We start from the raw sequence: 22,177 nt of genomic DNA on the forward strand, positions 1-22,177 counted from the left end.
TCGACGTACCCTATCTGTCAACTAGAGTGAGGCATCCTGCCTCACCCTACCCTTTAGGGTAGCAGCGTGTCGACGCTCGAGAGTAGCTACCCTCGTTAGAGCATCCGACCGAAGCTTCGCATGCAATATTAATGCCAGCGGACCGTTCAAACTACCGCTTGCATGGTTCACTTTGTAGTAATAACGGCACGTGTGGAAAAACATTTGGAAACTATTACTACGTATTGTAATAACCAACAACCCTACGATTTCAAACCACAATCTCCATAAAACAAAGGAAAATTATTGACAAAAAATGTTCGGGAGAACATCGCACAAGGAAATGAAATCTGGACCCGACCTCCTTTATCGTAAGCCTTCAGTTAAAAGAACACGAACACACAACAACGGGATGACGGGTCAAGAACTGCTGGAAAGGGGAACGTGACGCGGTTGTGCGATACTCGCTTTCGCCGCAGCCGGCGGCGGGTCACCGTATTGCTAGTAGGTATCAGTATTATCAAGTTGTGGCAAATTTTATCCTCCTTTTTTTTAAAAAAATTATACTACGTAAATACGCGCGTTTTATTAAGACATAAAAAAGTTGTTATCGAAAAAATGACCTAAAACGGAGTTGAGACAGCTTTCCTTTGTCGTATATTTTACAGTTATGCCTACTTTTAAAAAAATACCACTTTGAGCACGTATAGCCCTTCACTAGGAAGGTACGAACGCCCTCACTCGAAGGCAGAAGTAATTCCCCAATTGAAAGATGTTTCACCAGAGCTGCTAAAGTTTAGTTCAAACTAACATGGGTATGACTCACATGAGATGATTAAATAAATTTATTATTATTCAAATGGTCACATAAAGTGAAAGTATAACTTTTCAGGTGCTCTGCTCAAGTTGTAAATCTTTAACTATCAGATGAAATGCTTTTTTGCATTTTTTACCCTGTTTCAAATATGCAAGTGCTCATACATTTTTATTTGCAATTCCGTGTTACCATTCGGTATTTACAATTCTAGCTTCACAGCTAATCGCATTTATACACAAGTTAAAAATGAACACAAATGGTAATTATCCACTTTTATTTCCATTCTGTAGAGCGATAAATAAACGAATTATTGGAAATTAATCAAGTACATTAAAGATCCCCAAACCGCTTATTTGTATCTCATCATCTGCTCAAATTGTTTTTGTTTTCCCCGTTTGGCGAAAGGCGCATCATCGATAAGTTATTAATCCGTTTGACAGCTCATTCTTTTTCCATTAAGCTTAATTGTGCACCGTGTAACAGTGCAAAATGAGTATATCAGTAGGATTAATTTAGAAGTTTGAAAGTAATGAGCGGAAATTAACAATAAATTTTGTAATTAAAATACACTGCGATTAGTTGCAGTTTCTCGGGCGGTGGAAGAACTTGCCAGCGATTCTTTTGCGAGATTTAACACATCCGGGAGCGAATTTTCTCTGTTCGGCCACCCTTCCGTTTGCAAGTATCTTTTGTTCGGTATTATTCTAGACAGTTTTTTGTTTCCGAACTTTGGAAGCATACGCCTTTCGTTTTATTTATTAACAGCATTTCAGTTCTTTTAGCTAATTGCTTTAGTATTTACTATACCGTAAAAGTATAAGATTTTTTTGTTGTTGCTCATCAGAAATTGTTGGATTCTAAAATAATGTCCAATTTTATTTACTTAATGGTCAGTTGTACGACTTAAAAATACTCCTGCGCTTTGTCTTTAAACGTTGAAACTCTAAATTGTTTCAGACATTTTAATTTCGATTCAGTTGGTGTTTGAGTTAAACATTCGCTTTAGACTTACCCTGAGTCGTTGTCAGAGTATCAAACTGATGGTTTTAGAAAAATTATCATTTCCCACGATTTGTTACATTTGAGTGCCCATGACCTGAGTTTAAGGGTGAACCAAAAATAGTACATTATATATCAAGGTAGAGAAGTCCACTATTATTGCCTGAGCACCAAGATTACATCTCGAGGCGCTTGCGCCGGGGGTGTAAGGTGCGAAGGCAATAATAGACTTCTCTACCGTGGTATATATACTATTTTTTTCACTACTAGCACTTGAAATCCTCAAAATTAACATATTATATTGATAAGAGAGTTAACGGTTGGACAGAATTGTTTGTTTCTTAATTTAACATGTCAATCAAGTACGTGGAAGTACAAGTCAAACAGGCCGTATTTTGTTCTGTCATTGAGATTTTTCAAAGAGTAATTTCGTTCGAATTTTTCAAAATGTGATAATTTTAGGTATGTAATTTCTCTGGAAATTGCGAATGGTGGCAATTATTCGTTTTAGAGAGCTTGTCTAAACGTTCATTGAGCGAATATTCGGGTTGTGTTTTCTAAAAGTGACAGCGTGACAGTTCTCATTATTGACTACTAGTTAATAATAAAAAATTATTAACCACTTTGAACAAATGCCGAGAAAGCCTACTTTACAAGTGGAAAAAAGGTTAATAATCATGTCATCAGACGCTAGTAGTGAAAAAAATGGTTTATTCTGGACTCCGACTTAAGCTCGTCGAGTGAAAATAAAAAAGAACAGGAAAAAGAAAGAGACAAAGTCAATAATGGAAAGGGATCGCGAAAAGATCAGATTTCTTTCGCAAGTGAAAGGCTTGCCAATTTCTCCATATCGCAGCTATTGAATTTGTTGTATAATTATATTTAATTGTACTTCATTGTTCTGGAGAACATCAAATGAACTCTACAAACATTGAAAGTACAGGTTTCAATATTAATCAATCTTCCTCACCTTTTTCTGGTAACATTACTTTCAACAAAGTTAGTAATTGCACCTTTAACTTCGGTTCTTCTACTAGCACTGAGCAACAAGTACATATAACTAAAGTTAGTTGTAATTGAAGGCTATTTTGTTTACTTATAAGCTTAGGTACGTTATATGGAGTTGAGGGACGAAAAACTTTTTTCTTAGGGAGGAAAAGTGCAGCTTTCGACCCTCAAAACGGGGCGAGATATGATATTTTCTAGAGGTACCTAGTAGGAAAAATCGGCTTCATTCGTCCAACCGTATAACCTAGTTATATCCGTAGAAAGTTCGTGAAAACCCGACTAAGGGCCGGTATTTCCATCTCGGGATAAAGTCAAGTATAAGATATCTTCCAGGTAAACCGACAGTTAGCGTCGCTTCGGGTATTTCGAACCTCGTTTAAATATTATCGGCAGGATAAGTTCTAGATAAAGTTATTGGGTAGATTTTCTGCAGTTATCAACATAAACCCAGGATATTGCGTCAAATTTCCAGTAAACTGGTGACGTTTTAAAAATTTGCGAAATTACCAACCGTACCTATACTAAATAGGAAGAAAGAAATTGAAGTATGGAAGTAAAAGTACGCAAATACATACTATGTTTTCTTGAAGGATATAGGTAACCTATTTTAGATTCCAAATGGATCAAGATTTTCTTGACACAAGCACACGATTTTCACATGTGCTGAAATTAGCCTTTTCTTTCTACGCGGTGCATTTACATCACGATTTTGGTTCATGTTCAGAGTACTCATAAGTAATAGTATATTCTATAACGAGTATGGAATAGAGTGTATTCCGCGCGAGTGGAAAGTTCGTCACACGAGCCGAAGGCGAGTGTGACGGTTCCACGAGCGTTGAATACCTATTCCTTACAAGTAATAGACATAATTTTTTCTACTACTACGACGAATTTTTGCAAAATATGTAAAACAAGCAGGGTTAACTATAGACAATTCACACATTAGTATGGACGTCTATGTACGGTGGGTTGGTATAACAGATCCCTGTGGCATATTTGATTTGATTTGTCTAAATGGCTGTATAAACAAATTCCTCGACAATTTCTCTTCCCTCAATATTATCCCAGAAAAGGAAAACTAACTTTTCTGTGATATTATTTACAAATGTGCACATTTATTGAATGTGCCCTGTCCTGCGCAGTGTATCGGCGTGGATCATTTAGATTTAGATAAACATAACCATAAACGATAAACGTATTCGAGATTGCGACCGGAATGTAATTCATGATGTGTATAAATTCAAATACAAAATGCTACAAAGAGGACGTTATGGATGCAAATTAGAAATAAACATCATAGCACTACTCGAAAAATTTGTATGTAAGGTATCTACGAGTGTAGGTAACATTTTAGTGAGCATTATATTTTAGGTTAGTTTTAAAACTTCCTGGAGGAAATGTGTTCTGGATGACCAACAACGTTAACTGTTTTGATATGGATGTTCTTTTTGTATAGTGCAGTGAGGTACATTAATTCATTGTATAATATGCAACTTGATGTTTGGTTGTAGGTATACCAACGTACGGGTTCCTCGTAATTGTAAACTTTCGTTGTACATTAGTTTTCGTATTGGGTATTCTAATTACAGTTCCACCTAAGTCCACCGATTTTTATGTTCCACAATTCGTGCTTACGACAAGCACCACTAATGCCAACTATAAGAGCAACCTGCAAATGTAAAATAAATATGATGTAACGAGTAACGATTTGAACGTGTAATGTTATAGTAGATATGAACTGTCGGGGGTGCTTTTTGAATAAACATTTTTACTTTGCTCGTTGATAGAATTTTTGTCTTTTTAGGGAAATAGCCGCTGGATTGCATTTTTAACAAGGCCTGCAACTTAGCATAGCTGCTTATATCTACATTATTGTTCAAAAGTATCGTAGAGCACAGCATGGAATACGTTTTCCACAATGTGGATGCTTTAATTTACTGTGATAGTTTGCTAAAGTAAGCACTACGTTCTCTGAAAATGAGTTGGTTTTTTTCTTGTCCTCAACTCCAAAAATTTGCTGTATGTATGTTCGTACACTTTTAGTTTGTCGGGAAGTAAACGGTGATTTTATTTGAAAGTTCCATTAAATCCTCACTGGCCACTGCTATTCATTTTCGCGCTACCGGTCCTTAAAATTTAATATCTGGCGCAAGCGTAATTAAAATATTGACAGTTTAAGAATTGTGGTTTAGGATGTCCTGTTTTAGATGTCGCCACATGTGCTCATTCCATCACAAGAGCTAGAATGAAATTATTCTACTTCACTCACTAGCAGAGAATAGGCGAGATTCTGTTGTTAAAAAAGAAGCAAGTATGACGTGATTCTAAGGTAGTAGTAGAAAAAGCTTATTCTGTAATTTACGTTTGACAAGTATATTACAAGTCACTGAATTTCTTTCCAAAACAAAAGCATTCGTTCAAATTGTCAGGTAGTAAGCTATCTTGCTCTAATAACGGGCGATCAAGAATGAGTGACTGTCGAGTCGCCTTTGAAAGTTCAAGTTAAGTAGGATTTCCCATGTAAACAAAAATTCCAAAAGTGACTAGACGGTCACTCATTTTTGATCGCTATGTATATGGCCTTGCCGTTCGCTATCTTTTTCTATTACAGACTTCTAAAATCGGCAACATTGGCTATGGTTAGGTAGCTATCTACGGGATATATTTATACCGCACGCTGATGGAAATACACGCAGATAGATAAACGGAAGATATCGGGCGGTATAAGTTATTTGGCAGGTACGAATCTAGTACTTTATCCGAAGATGGAAATACCGGCCCTAAGAATTGTTTTTTTACAGAGTTATCAAATGTGCGCGATTTTTTTAAATATTTTTTTAAGAGCTATTATCAACGTTTTCATTTGGTGTATAACTTATTTTTTCGAAAAACAGCGTTTCAGAATTGGTACCGCAAGAAGTACCTGCAGCGCCTTAAGTAATATGACCTGAGGCGGCAGACGGTCGATTTTAGCATACTCGGATAGGGCAAAATGGAACTCCATCGGTAAACATTTTGATCATTCTCGTTCAGTGGATTTCGTGCTAGCTCCCCTACTATTAGACCAGGGACAGACATCAACTCCTTGGAGACAGCTATCTGGAACCGGGGAGGGTGAAGCACCTTAGCCTAAACAGGGTCCTATCCTTCATTGAGAGGAACAGGCTCTGAACTCATTCCATATCTCTTTAGGGTACGCACACGTTATTACGAAAAGTTGTTCAGGATGAGGAATAGAGTAAACGTGCAAGATTTCAAATTTTGTTTGATGTTTTTGAGGAAATTCGAAAAAATGTTACTTAAATAACTGTTCAAAATAGAATGTAAGGACCGTATAGCAAATTTGAAACTGATCAGAAACACTCCGATATTTTGCTTAAAATATTTAATGTGGGTAAATTGAGGATTTCAAAAATAATCAACTTATGTATCTTGAAATAAGACTGTTTTGCTGAATTAATAACTCAGATCAGCCCTATAGCTATAGGATTCGTTAAAAATACCGCCCTGTATTTCAAAGTGCATTTTTAATTTCAGTCTCCGTATCGTTAAGTATGAAAAATTGTATTCGTCTTGCTAGCGGTTTTGTGGGTGCACCCAAACAATTATGAGCATGAGATTTAAGAAAGCGCGTTCCTATAATTTTCAAATATTTCACATTATTCAAGAAGTTGCAAGTGAACTCTCTCAATAACCTAACTTTTTTAATTTGGAAATATGATACATCCATTTCGTCAAAGAGTATAGTTACGTACAGTACCTACTTCCTAAACAAATAACGCCAAAGAGCTTGTCCGAAGAATAGAATAGGCGAATACAGCGAAGAATGATATCGATCGGATTGTTAAGCAAAGTTAAAGTTTTCCTTCGCGCGCTATCTGAGTCGAGTTCCGTTTTGTGTTCCGCCTCGGTTATGTAACGACAAAAAGCTCGCAAGAGTCTGCTGCTTTTCCCCCTTGTTCAAGAGGGGGGGGGGGTTAGCATTTTTCTCTGCGATAGACAGTAATAGATTCCCAATAACTGATAGGATGGAAGATATATTATGAGAACGGATAATGGTCACTAGATTCAATTAAGTTCGACTTTATGATGGCGGCAGGTGCTATCAAGATAAAACTTGACTTTTTGAAATAAAATAAAAATGCGACCGTCCGAGCACGTCTTACAAGTCAAATATAACAGACGAGGGAACGTCGGGAATTAGATTACAAAATGTCATTATTACCGAAAGCGATTCATATCATCTCTTCTAAACCTATTAAGTAATACTAACATAAATCGTAACCCAGTTCTCGGCTTTTGTCGAAGTTCCAGCATCAAAGGAAAAGCTTGTGCCCTCTGTATTTTCTCTTACCTTATTGTAAGAGGGCGAATAGTCTTTAGAATTGACCGCAAACTAAGGGTTGAAGTAAGCCCGCTGCGATAAATTAGGAAGTTGTTATCTTCTCGCTTCAACGAGCAAGTAAGGGCTAAGAGAATCGTCGCAACAGTGTCACTGTTATTAAGGACAAGGGTATAAAATGGTCTATCTATACGGTATAGAAAGCGTAGGATGTGATAACGAGCTTTAGGTATCTGCTAGGATCGCGTAAGTACGAAAATTCATTCATAACATTCCCCACTTTGTTGTTTTCAGAACTACTTAACCTCATATTAATCACACTTCATTAGTACGATCACTAATATAAGTTTAAATTACTTCATTCTATTTCTCAGTAAAGTTCGCCAAGACGACATCGTTTTTCCACTAATCCACTAACGACCGAAAGAATATCAACCACACTTTTCGACATATAATGGAACAATTTGGAAATGTTCTTGGTGCAAAAATAAAAATATTAGAATTAGTATGGAAGTACTGTAAATCTGCATTGTAGGTTTGTACCTTTGGGCTCGGTCATCCACCTTCAATCAAGTTTTTATCACACAGAAGAGAATCGTTAGATGCATATGTGGTGCAAACTATACACAACCCTGCAGACCGATCTTTACCAAGCTCCGCATATTCCCACTACCCTGCCTATATATCCTGGAAGTGTCTAAAATTATATTTAAAAATAAACATCAACTTCTACATAATTGTGACATACACAAATACCACACAAGAAATACTAATGACCTCAGAGTGCCACGAGGAAGAACTAATGTCAATCAGTCCAGTCCCTATAGGAGCTAAAATGTTCAATAGCCTGCCATTTACCATTAAAACGTCCAATAACTTCCATACGTTCAAACGCAATCTAGTCAGTTTCCTTTTAGACAAGATGTTCTATAATGTTGAAGAACTCTTAAATGATCCTGGTGCATCTCGGTAGGTAGCAAACCGTTAATTGTATCTCTGTGTTTGTTTCATTGTTTTATTGTATGTTTGTACTTACTCATGTTTGACTCTGTCCTTATACATCTCTATGTCGAAACAGGATAAATAAACATTATTATTATTACAATTTTTATTTTTTTGTATAATTCCCACAATCGTCTCCAGAAAGTCGCTTTAGAAACGGAGACCAGATTGAGCTATTGGGGTAGCTTTCCTCTATTATTTCTCAAAGAAATAACCGCCCTACTTTCGAAAATTTGTATTGAAGAAACCGCCCACGAGGAAAATTTAATTACCTATGCCAAATTATTCGCTCTCCATGAAAGTCATCCAAGGAAAATTCACCTTCAAGACAAAATTCGGCACCTCCAGAGGGAGATGCTGACGAAATTGCTTGAAGTGAGTTTTCTTAGGCTGTATTGAATATTGTTGGGGACTATTTGCAAATTTTTTGTAGAAAACTTTCAATTAATTTTGGTAAATTCCACCGGAAGATTCACCCTCGCTAGAACCCTCGCCAGAAACTTGCTTCAAAAGAAAATGTATGTTTCGAAAAGCTTGACGTCAAAAGGAACGAAAGAAAAGAACTTGAAAGAACTGTTATATAGTCCCAACGTCTATTCCCTTTTATTTCGGTGACAACATAGCTGAAGTAAATTATTCTTCGAGAATTTTCCTCCAGTAAAACTACAAGACGTAAGTAAATTCGCCCCAGGAATACTTGTTATCGGAAGATTCACCTCCTGAATATTTGCCTACGGAAAATTCGGCGCGGAAGGGTACCTACTCAATTCTAAAGCTCTCTTCTAAGAAAACTTACTTTTAGAAAAAAACTCGACCTCAAAGGATAGATCAAGAAATCTTAAATACCCTCGGTAAACTTGCCTTAAGGTAAATTTACTCCCCTAGGAGAGTTCACTCTCAAACACGAATTCGCTCTTTCCTGAATACACCTCTCCACGCAATTCATGTATTGCTATGTTTCCAATTCTAAAGTTTGTCATGACATAACTCTATGGTTAGGCAACAACACCTTACAGCACACCGAGCTGGATCAATACGACATGCACTGTATACAGCGACGTATATTCGACGGTCGATAAAAGTCCTTCGACTGTTCTTCGGAGTCGACGGAACCAGAGCTTCTGAGAGTGAAGCATAATAGGCTGCGGGGGTGGCGTAACTGGTTTCTCGATCCCCTGTGAAGAAGAGACCTTAGTATACCCATGGCAAGGCTAAAAAATTCAATAAATCAATCAATTCTTCATCCTGGGCCCTCAACAGGCTTGCGCCCAATTACAGAGTGACCCGTATAAAATAAATATCAATAAAAAATAGTCTAAGCGAAAATGCTTTTTACACCGTCGATAAGTTTCTAGAAGTATGTAAGTGCTCATTTGCTCAAGGTTATAAGTAATGTTATGTTACCTTTATGTTAAGTAATGTTAATGTTTTCCTTCTTCTTTTCTTTCTTTTTCTTCATTTTTATAACAAATTAATACAATATTATATTGTCAACAGGAAACAATAAAAGTTATGGTTAATCGTTACCTATGAGCAATTTTTCTGTTTTGATGTGCATTAGCAGGTAAATTGGGCAGTATTTTTATTTAATTCCTTACCCGATTGTATCCCAAGTACCAACAAAAATAACACACCATACATTGGTACAGCGGTACCATCCCACATGAGGTTCTCTAGGACTCTATCTAACAGTCGTAATTTTCTAAGTTATAGCATCATAATTCATAACATGCGTTATCATTAACATAGTAATAGTTTACTTAGGATCGCTCCTTTTAGGGTATAGATTAACGTAAATTGTCTTAGTTTAAATCAATTAATTTCTATTAGAAGAAATGAATTTCTTTACAATATGCTGGAATCAAAAATCCAAACGAAAATTTGTTAGTGGTCGTGTTGCAAAAACGAAAGAACCACCAGCCACCAGCGGAAACAATAATTTTCACTTAGGAAGATAATTACACGCTCCGAATTACGTACGCAAAGCTTTCTCATGTATGGTACGCTATTTAAATTTTCTGTGGCTTTATACAACTTTTTAACTAAATTTGACAACGAAGTTTCTTTTAAACTTTTAGTTCATAAAACAGATTATTATAAGTTTCCAACAATTTTGAATATAGCATAGAAAATGTAAACAGTTTACACGTCCCCGAAACTTTCGAAACTTTGGAGATGATTAATTGCATTTTGTCCGAGCATATTTAGGATACCCCCTGAAAAATTTAGCGCAATTTAATTGGCGGCCAGCAGTCGAGCCGGCCTTAATTACAACCCGAGTCACCTAATTTAGCGAATGGAAACTACTCCGGAAAACCTGAAACAGAGAAAAATAGACGTCAACTTCGAACGGTGTGATTATCATCGGGGTAGCAACAAGTTGCTAATAAATCAGCGCTTTTATACGTTGTGTTATTATTCGCCGCTATTTATTCCTTTAAAAACGTACAAGTTTTCTTCCCTATCTTCCTAATTTGTGTATTCGAGTATTCTAGCTAGGCAACCCTGTGGTATTACTTTTCCTTTCTCTTGCGGGTTTAATTCTGCACGCTGGCTTCTGGAAACATTTATCAAACTGTGATATTAGAATTGACATCACGATCAAGTTGGCGCAAGGCAAACCCGCAGACTATGAAGCCGCTGAACGTGACCATTAAAATGCGTCATGTGTAATCATGGGGTAGAGAGTACCTTTAACCATAGGGCGGCTTATATTTTATATGGCATATAAAAGGACCCTTGATTACGTGTTTGCTTCTGGGGATCGTTGTCAGTTCGTGAACCCAAGATTAAACTGGTGCACTTCACTTACTTTTTGCGATTCGATATTAATCCGCGTGTTGTACACGTTTTCTAAAACTCATTATAATTTTATGGATACGCAATTTCGTGCGCTACTTAATCTAACGATGTTTAAATTTATGGAATGCACCCCTTCATGTAAACGAAGCTCTTGGGCATCAGTCATTAGCAAAATGTTTAATTCATGCAAATACAGCTGTAGGCTGTAAGGTGGCGATCTCTGCGCTGCGAAATCAACCGCCATACGCTAAACTTTAATCAGTTGCACCCTTTTAAGCTTAATAGTTTAGTGAAATATAATAGAACAAGATTTGCGGGGATTGCTTTAAAGACAAATAACGAAATCCATTCCATAAATATTTTAGTAACAACAGCCGCCTCCACTACATTGTTTTATCTTAATTAATTTCAGTTTTAATATTAACGATTATCCTATACTTCGTGTTCGAGCCTTTCTACTAAAGGGATTTTGGTTATCTACGTATCTATGTACGAGTTATCCAAAGTTTCATTTCTACACGATTGAGACCAATAGAAAATATAAGAGATGTAGTGTGTATAAATAAATTACGCTGATTACACCTTTAAAAATGATACAGGACAACAAACTTTTTGACAGTAGACACAACGCGGATGTGGATTGCTAAATAATTTTCTGTGAGTCAGACCGTACAAGGTGGTTCAAGGTGGTCAAATTCAAATTCATGGCTCACCATTGGGATACCCGTAACGGTGAGGCATGCAGTGTAGGTTAAATGGGGACAAAGTCCCTCCTTTTTGTAGCTCAATATCGTATTTAAAAGACTGCATGAAAAAGAAAACTTTAACAAAGTTTTATAAGCTCACCAATAGAAATGCCGTAAAATATCAACAAAAAGTAGCGCTATTCTCGAAAAATGCGAAAATTCTATATATATAATTCTACATGGCTCCGTTAACTTAGCACCACCATTTCAAATTTTTGACTAAAGACAGATTGCGCTAGAATCTCTATGGCTAGCGCCACTTTGAGTTCAGCTAGCGCCATTATAGATTTTGCAGAAAAGCCCTTGATTTTCGGGGGGTGCTATGTTAACGCTGGCACCACCATTGCGTCCGATCATTTCCAAAAGCAAGCGCTGTGTTCGTCAGACCTAGCGCCAGCTAGCGCCACAAATTTTAGAGCTAGCGCCACCCCCCAATAGTAAGGGGAGCAATTTTTCCTAGCACCACCATTTTGTCTTTTCATGTAAAATTTTGACGTTTTGTGTTCTGCTGACCTAGCGCCAGCTAGCGCCACTTTGAGTTCAGCTAGCGCCATTATAGATTTTACAAAAAAGCCTTTGACTTTCGGGGGGTGCTATATTAACGCTAGCACCACCATTGCGTCCGATCATTTCCAAAAGCAAGCGCTGTGTTCGTCAGAGCTGGCGCCAGCTAGCGCCACAAATTTTAGAGCTAGCGCCACCCCCCAATAGTGCGGGGGGCATTTTTTCCTAGCACCACCATTTTGTTTTTTCGGGTAAAATTTTGACGTTTTGTGTTTTGCTGACCTAGCGCCAGCTAGCGCCACAAATTTTAGAGCTGCCATCACCCTCCAATAGTGTGGGGGGAGGGGGTACCATTTTGTCTTTTCGGGTAAAAATTTTGTTTTCTGTTTGTAGACCTAGCGCTCAAGTTAACCTAGCGCAATTATAAATCCTAGCGAGTTTATAATTTTGCGGTGTCTGTCCGTCTGTTCGTTAGCACGATATCTTGATAACGATAGCGAATTGACCGTTTACGATGAAATTCTGTAGATGGATTCTTTATCAAATTTGTAGATCGGAGTTCGTGAATTGGTAATGTAGACCAAAAAATAAAGTAGGCACTTTTGACATCTCTGTGAGTTATGAACCGAATTGTATGAAATTCAATATGTGTATAGCTTTAGCCATATAAAACGCAATTCCAAAAGTTGAGCTTAATCGATCAACATTCACAGTGCTCTTTTCGCATCTCGACCATTTACAAACCCGATTGAAAACTTACTTATTTATGGAAGCATTTAAAAGAAATTTGATACATAGCAACTTGGAATAAAAGCAAATTTAACGCCAGTTTCAAAATTTGGTTTTGTGCATGATGTGTGGTGCCAATTTTCTTATTTATGGAAGCAATTAAATGAAATTTCATACATATACACTTTAAATAAAAGCAAAACTAACACCAAGTTCAAAATTTGGTTTTGCACATGCTGTAGCCTTACCCAGGAGCTCGTTTTCTATATTTATTTACACGTCGCTGCGAAAAGGGCACTGTGAATGTTGATAGATTAGGCTCAATTTTTGGAATTGCGTGTTATATAGCTTAAGCCCTTAAGCTATACGAATATTGAATTTTATGCAATTCGGTTCAAAACTCACGCAGATGTCAAAAGGGCCTTACTTATTTTTTGGGATACATTACCAATTAATTTATGAACTTCGATCTACAAATTTGATAAAGAATCCAACTACAACATTTCATCGTAATCGGTCCATTCGTTATCGAACTATTGTGCTAACGGACAGACACCGCATCTGGGATGGTCAAACTCTTTACCTTTTTTAAACCCCAATGTGCAAATCTGTCCCTCTTAGGGTCGGAAATAATAATCAAATTATTTCAATTTGAAATTCTTTACTTTTTGGATTGATCGTTCTGTTTAAAGTAAAAAGTTCCAATAAAAATACTAAAATTTGTATATAAAGTAGCAAGATTGTAACCCTTCATTTCGAAGTAAACTGACGGCGAGGTATGCAGGTACAAACTTACTTAAATCCTTTATGAATGCGCAAAAGTTGTAAATTTTTTGTCACATCAAGGGTTTACAGGCGCGTCAATTGTGTGAATATTGGTAAATCTGCATTGTTAAAAAAACACCTTTAGATAGTAGTCGACGTGACGTACATACATAGGTATATAATTTATCGAGATAGTAAATACACAAGAGCTTGATTTTTAATCGCATAATTTTATTTTTACACGAAAGTTTTGTTGCAACGGAAAAAACTCGAAACCAAAAGTGTGATCAAATCGCGACAGTTTTAGCTGGAGCGATTTTATTAATATTATGCTTTTGATCGAGAGTTTTCTCCAGGAGGCAACAAAATTTGAGTGAATTAAAAATAAAATTATCCTGACCAAGGTCGAGTGTATTTTAGGGAGATTGTAACCCTTCATTTCGACAGTAAATTTTACAACCACTACATATTTTACGTATTCCTACACGCATTTTTATCGCTGTAAAAAGCTACCTAGCATTTAATCAGATAAAAAATCATCTGATTGGTTAGAATTTGAAACAATCACCTAGCTGATTGGTCGTATATTAATGGAGTGTATTAATCATATAAAATACATATGCCTTATTTGCACCATAAAAATTAGTTAGCTACGGAAATTACACATAAGTATATAAGAACTGCTTCTTTGTTTTTTAGCAGAATTAACAAATATGCTGATTGATTTAACAACTTTATATAGGCTATGAGTAGGTTGAAATTTTCAAATTTTGCACTGCGCTGTGTTCTAAACGATTTAGTTCGCAATACTGTGGTAGTGAAATTAATACTGTGACTTACAAAAAGAATTGTTTAGTGAGTAGAGCACAAAACAGAAAAATTTCACAAGAAACAGTACCTAATATGGAAATTTTAAAATTAAAAATTACGGTGCAATTAGTCGACAATACGGCTTAACCTAAACATCAAAAGTAAAAGTTTCCCATTAACTGCAAATTGTTCTATACAGTCCACATATTGTTTGGTAAAAACTTACACCAGTTGGTAAATTAGTAGTTTTTAGTGTTTTTCTTAAATATTTAGAAAACTATGGGGTTTGGCGAGAAAAGTACCATATCCAAAATAATCTACATTAAATTGTGAATAAAAATGGTCTTGTGTATAATCTTGCTCAAGTCAACGATTCCAGAATTACGGAGGGTGTAAAAGTAGGCATTTTTCGTATTTTTTCGATTTTCTGGAAAAATGAAATCATGTTTGAAGTAAAGAACACTGAAGATCTGGCTTGTTTTCGTTACCCGTGTTACTTGCAAGTTATTTCAAAGCATCCTATAAATTCACTGTTCAAGTTGGCTGCGCTTCTCCCCACTTCAGCAGCTACCAGGTAGAACATTCATTTAGAACTTACCATCAGGTGCAGCAATGGCTGCATGAGAAGAAGAACCCGATGAAGTGGGCATGCAAAATTGTCGAACACCTGAGAGCAATAACAACACATCCTGCAACTCCCCAGGGATTACTGTCCCTCATAGTGGAAGTCTCTTGAAAAAATGGCCCCCCTTGAGAAGGTGGTAAGGTTATCGTTCCTTCAAGGACTTATCAGTAACATACCACCGGTCACAAAAACGCAATTTGTTTTAACCGGTTTTAACAAAAAAAATAGTTTCCTTAGTGAAAATCTCATATTTTTTTCAAAAGAATCTAAAAAAAAAGATGAAAAATTTCTACTGTTACACCCTCCGTAACTCTGGAATGGTTCAATTTAGCAAGATTATATATGAGGCCATTTTTGTTCGCAATTTACTGTAGATTATTTATTTTATTTTGCGCTAAATAGTATAGTTATTTAAATATTTAAAAAAAACTTATCACAACTACTAATTTTCCAACATTTACTTTTATTCTAAGTGGTTATGTATCAAATTTCATTTAAATCCTTCATAAATAAAAAAGTTTGCAATTCGGTTTATAAATGGTCGAAATGCGAAAAGAGCATTGTGAATGTTGATCGATTAGGCTCAATTTTTGGAATTGCGTTTTATATGGCTAAAGCTATACGCATATTGAATTTCATGCAATTCGGTTCATAACTCACGGAGATGTCAAAAGGGCCTTCCTTATTTTTTGGGTTACATTGCCAGTTCACGAACTCCGATCTACAAATTTGATAAAGAATCTCGTGAAGAATCCACCTACAAAATTTTATCGTAATCGCTCCATTCGTTATCGAGATATCGTGCTAACGGACGGACAGACGGACAGACACCGCAAAATTATAAACTCGCTAGGAGCTCGTTAATAAATGATAATTTTCTTCCATGGGGATCGTGGTCCCCATTACACTGACTGACCGCGTTACCTGCACGTTGTATGACAATACTTAAATTTGTCGTAAGTAAGTGGTAGCTCGGGGTTCCCCAGTAATATTGGTAATGCGTTTTCCCAGGTATTCCACAAAATTTTCGAGCTTCTCTACACCAAGGTCCCAATGTCTCTACTGCGAAAGGTATAAAAATATGGTTCTGTTCTATAATAATTGAACTGTATTTCCTTATTTTAATACTTGCCGCAGATTCAGCTACCACACCACTCGTTTTACTAGAAAATTAATCCAAAATATTTCAGTGGTGCCAAGTCATAAAGCTAGAAAAACTGTCCCAGACTACTTGGGTGTGGCGCCTACTCTTAAGATTTTGACTCTATCTGGGAGATGTCAGCAAAACACAAAATAGCAAAATTGTACACGAAAAAACAAACCGGTGGTATTATAAAAAAAAGGACCCCCACAATGTTGGGGATTGGGCGCCAGCTCTGCGCTACGTTTAAAGAACACAGCGCAGCGCTTGCTTTTGGTAGTCATCGAACACAATGGTGGTGTTAGAGGCTAATAAACCACCCCCAAAAGTTAAAGGCTTTATAATTGCGCTAGGATAACTTGAGCGCTAGGTCTACAGAACAGAAAACATCAAATTTTTACCCGAAAAGACAAAATGGTGGTGCCCCCTCCCCCACACCATTGGAGGGTGATGACAGCTCTAAAATTTGTGGCGCTAGCTGGCGCTAGGTCAGCAAAACACAAAACGTCAAAATTTTACCCGAAAAAACAAAATGGTGGTGCTAGGAAAAATTGCCCCCTGCACTATTGGGGGGTGGCGCTAGCTCTAAAAATTGTGGCGCTAGCTGGCGCTAGGTCTGACGAACACAGCGCTTGCTTTTGGAAGTGATCGGACGCAATGGTGGTGCTAGCGTTAACTTAGCACCCCCCGAAAGTCAAGGGCTTTTTTGCAAAATCTATAATGGCGCTAGCTGAACTAAAAGTGGCGCTAGCTGGCGCTAGGTCAGCAGAACACAAAACGTCAAAATTTTACATGAAAAGACAAAATGGTGGTGCTAGGAAAAATTGCTCCCCTCACTATTGGGGGGTGGCGCTAGCTCTAAAATTTGTGGCGCTAGCTGGCGCTAGGTCTGACGAACACAGCGCTTGCTTTTGGAAATGATCGGACGCAATGGTGGTGCTAGCGTTAACATAGCACCCCCCGAAAATCAAGGGCTTTTCTGCAAAATCTATAATGGCGCTAGCTGAACTCAAAGTGGCGCTAGCTGGCGCTAGTCATAGAGATTCTAGCGCAATCTGTCTTTAGTCAAAAATTTGAAATGGTGGTGCTAAGTTAACGGAGCCATTCTACATACATCATTTTGTCGTTACCTAAGATTACATGTTACCGATAACGAGACCTGAATTTGTCTATGTTATACTTTTAGTCCTTCCGTAGATTTATTTGTACTAGCGTAACTACGTTTCATATCCTTTATAGATAGATAGATAGATAGATACTTTTATTCTTTACCAGAGAGGTGTTGAATAATTCAAAAAATTTACAAACATTATAAACAAGCGTAAACAAACAACAAGAAAATATAAATATACATGTACAGTTAAAAATTAATAAATACTAAACTACGTAAACTCCTGGAAAACGTTAAAGAATTCCTTTAAAGAATAAAAAACAAAGGAATTAAGTCGCATTCTTAGCGTTTTTTAAACAAATCAAGTGAAGGAATTGACCTTATACCCTGAGGAATGCAATTGTATATCTTCACAGCTATTACTATATGTGAATTATTAATAATTGAAGATTTAGCTATTGGTATTCTAATGAGTTGAGAATGTCTTGTACTGTAAGCATGATAGTCGGAGTTACGTTTAAACAAGTGAACATTACAGTGTACATAAACTACACATTCGAAAATAAATAAGTTATATACAGTTGGTATTTTTAATTTCATAAAATGGGGGCGACACGAGTCTCGAGGCCCTATACCAACTAAAACACGAATGGCCCTCTTTTGCAGCTTGAAAATATTTATGACAAATTTAGAATTTCCCCAAAATAACAAACCATATCTTAAGTGAGATTCGAAGTATAAGAAGTATGTCATCTTTAGTGATTCTTGAATTATATTGATCCGTTTACCGATTTAGTGAATTGCTTTTAATAAGAATAATAAATGTCTATTTGATATTGTCAACGAAACAACCCTTTTTTGCTGTGTAAAGTAATTTTTGAGACCGAGATTTATTCCAAAACTGATATCTACGATTTTTACGATTTTTTAATACGTTATTTGTACTCCGAAGAATTTGTTCATGTTAGTTTATTTACATTTTGAATTAATTAGATTACATTTCTGTTGTATAGAAATTTAGTTATTTGTGCATTGTAAAGTAGTTTTTTTGAACGTTCATGCAATACACCGATTTGTACGTACGGTGTCAATCACAATTTTGCTTTTGCTAGTGTAAAGTCATTCGAATCATTGATTTTTGTTGGGTATTAATACCGTATTAGTATACGATTTACCCTAATGTCAGACGTTAGACATTGCTGCCGCAATATTATGTGCAGCGCTATTCAATCTTGTTTGTTTGTACTCGTATATCTATTTGTTACAGATAAGGCAGGAAAGCGCCCTTCTGAGCACAAAACGCGGTTACAACCAGAGTTCATTTTTATTTTCGACGACTGTTATATAACGTTACATTACATACTATTCTTTGATACTCGTACAAACAAATTGTAATTACTGCATTAGTTTGATAAGTCATTTAACATTGATTATTTTTTAATTTTAATTTTGACGTGTGTAAATCGCAGTGATATCAGCACAAATATATATTATTACTATTATTATTATTAACAATAATAGCTCCGTTGTTTTCTGCCGAAGCCTGTTTTCAAATTTTCCTGGCTACACGTTGATCAATTTTTAGGTAAAAAAAATGATTTCCATTCCTATTTGTAATATTTTGAGATTGTTCACCCTCGATTGTGACAACAATTCTTGTTTATGTTCTACCCCGTCAGTTATTTTATTTCTTTAGTTTATCAAGACCAGAGCAAGGATCTCTTAGTCTGCTTTGTTCCCCCTTTCGGTAAGTATTCTCTTTCCTCTTTCTACATTTACTAACAACTAAGTGCTCCCTATCAAGTTTACTATTACTATATTCCCTTCTTGCTTCGTTTTGACTCGTATACAAGAGCCTCTTCATTCACCCCAACCCACCTCTACCTTGCCCGAGCTTACCGTGTGCTTATCTCGTGGTAATTTTATTACGTTTTTTTTTTAATTTCATGCGCTTGGTGATTTTTCAAGATAGAAGCTCTAGGTCAGAATCTTGTACAATACATTGCGACAAAACGTTACATATTTTAGGGTTTTACGGTTGTATGCAATTATAATAGGAAAATATATTCGGTGGAATTTTTTCTTTTTTCATATTTTGTAAAATGAAATGCATCTAATGTGCGCCATGTGTGTCGAATAAATTGCCATAATAGATTTGTTGGCCTCCAAAACTATATGACTATTAAGAAATGAGAATCAATATTCGCCTATTTTTTAAATTTTTGACTGCCACTTTAAACCTTGTCGCATTTTACTATCGTCCTGCGATACATATTTTTTTTTGTAAAATACGCACTGTGTATTGACACGAAATCATTTTTTGTGTATAACTAATAATTAAGCGATTTGTAAATCGTACCTTTTTGCACACTTGTAATGATTGGAGCACAATGCAAATCAAAAATTTATTGTCGCTCAAATAGTATTTAAAAAAAAAATAAAATTCGCAGAATATGTGACCAGTTGACCACTTTTCGCCCATTATCTATCGACTTACAAGAAGAGACTGTTGCCCATTGGACATGAAGACCCTCTAAGGGGGTTGTAGGAGGAGGCGCACCCTATGAACGATACTGCACCCTCTTAAAGAAATCTCTATCACATACAACACAACTGCCCTCCCCCCCACCTGGATAAAACCTAATGACTACTCTGGATTAAGAGTAGGTATATAAAGGATTTTCAAAGGTTCATGCCGCCTAGATTTCGTTGAATGTCAAAATCAAGGTGATAAGAAAAAAACTTGGCTGTGTCGGTGCTGGATTTAGGGCAGAGGGTTTATGCAGTGTGGGGACTAGTAGGACTATCCAAAGAAATGCTTAACAAAAGAAAATAAGAAACGATTAAAGACAGTACGGCAGTTAGTTGGATTATTGGAAAAAAACCTGTTTTTATTCAATAGTTCAATCTTTTATCACCAACAAAAAATAAGCTAGTCTTCCCAACTTACCTGCGCAAGTCTAAGATTCTTAACACTTTTTATATACCTAGGGGAATACCTTACGCACCAAAAGATGTAACATTTTCCTACCAGTTTAAAACGATTATATTTACAATGAATTTACTTAAGAAATACTCGAAACGTTTAATTTCATTAAGTGTATTTGAGAGAAAGCTACCCTAAACATTAAAATCGAAGCTTAAATTTAATTATAATTAGCTAACGATCAATACTACAATTAATACGGAATCAAGTTGATTAAGCCCGTGAGTCGTAAGGAACTTGATAAAAGATAAATTAGAGACACTTACTTACAGAAATTTTGGCTCCATTTTTTTTATTGAAATGGTGTAACTGATAAATAGATCTGAATGGTAACATTTTCTAAAACCATCACTTCCAGAATAGCAAAAGTTTTACAGATTTTTGGAACGTGTTACCCACACACTTCTAGATTCATATCTCTTCAATATGGGAAAAACCACTTAGGAGTTATATGGATTTCGTTATTTTTAAAATTATCATCCAGTGGTTGCATTTTGTGCGTGCAAAAGACACACTTCAATGGCGAAGTATTTAATAATTCAGCACGTGCTATTTACCAACGTCTATGTTTATGCCATTTTGAGTGGAGCAAGTAGGTATTATACATATAAATCTACTCTAACGTCTTCATGCCTCAAATCTGGTTTATTCTGTAGGTAGTAAATAAAGTCATCCAAAGGCATTGTTTCCTCTTTATAAAACAAAAATTAAAACAATCGCACTGAAGTGTAACCGACCGTTGCATCCATGAAAATAAAGATTGAAAGCTACAAAAACTTACTAACTGCAACATAAATGATGATCGGATGCTATGAACTCGAAGGAAGAAATGAGAATTTATAAGATAAATGGGTGGAGTTGGAAGCTGCACGAAATGCCGGAAGAGCCGTATCAATTGCAATGTGTAGGACATATTTTACTTGACGAAAAATGTAAGGCGATTATTATCGTCGGAGATTTTTTGGGAAAAAATGTGGTACGTACAAGTAAACGGGGGGATCAATTAAATTTTAATGACAGCTAGTCCGCGAAAAGTACGGTTTCGTGAATGTCGAGTCGAGATTATAAAACGAACCAGCAAACACCAAACGGATAATTAACCAAGGCGGCGCTCGAGGAGGCGATAACGAGACCGTCGTTCATCGATCCGTATAACCCGCTGTATTCATTAACGTTAACACCACGGGACTTTGGGACGCTGCCACCCTTCCGTACAGTACACATCAAATGCTCGTTTTATGAGAATATGATGCGTTCGCACTAATAAGCACACATTCTCAGCTCTTCATGAATAATAATGCCTACCAAATTTAACGACGCCTCCCTTTAATAATGAGGGAACGCCGGAAAAATTTTCTTCGCCCGAAAAATGGAACGCGCTCTTAAAAAACCCTAAGTAAGTTATTAATGCGCGTTAATTTGAAGGCTGCACGCAAGCTTTCTAAGACGAAAGTCTTGTTTGTGGAAGTTAAGACTGCGCCCGGATTTTGCGGTATCCCGTATATTTTACACAACCCTAATCTGGTACATGTTGATATCGCACGAGGTAATACTCTATTCTCTAGAAAAAGATAATTGCTTTTCTATCCCATGCCGTCACTTTAAATTTGTTGTTGCTTTGGATTCAGGACCTCCCTTTAGCTGCTCAGATAACGCAGACCAAATGGTCATAATGAAATTTTAACCACTTCCTTGCTTCAGACGAGTCTAAAATACGAATTCGATAAAAAAGCTTCGCCCATCGTGCTGTGATAAGGATTTTTCACATATTGTACAATTTTAGAACCCTATCTACTGAATTCGTGCTAATT

At 36.4% G+C, this 22,177-nt stretch overlaps 1 long non-coding RNA gene across 1 annotated transcript; it reads left to right on the plus strand.

Annotated features, from left to right (window-relative positions):
* The first annotated feature begins 3,829 nt into the window (after positions 1 to 3,829).
* Positions 3,830 to 4,545, plus strand: LOC116159545. Its single transcript, XR_004143004.1, has 3 exons — positions 3,830 to 4,124; positions 4,175 to 4,268; positions 4,315 to 4,545. It is a non-coding gene; the product is annotated as an uncharacterized LOC116159545 (long non-coding RNA).
* Positions 4,546 to 22,177: the final 17,632 nt, after the last annotated feature.

This window comes from Photinus pyralis, unplaced genomic scaffold (genome assembly GCF_008802855.1).
Source record: "Photinus pyralis isolate 1611_PpyrPB1 unplaced genomic scaffold, Ppyr1.3 Ppyr1.4_LG1, whole genome shotgun sequence".
Lineage (NCBI taxonomy): Eukaryota > Metazoa > Arthropoda > Insecta > Coleoptera > Lampyridae > Photinus > Photinus pyralis.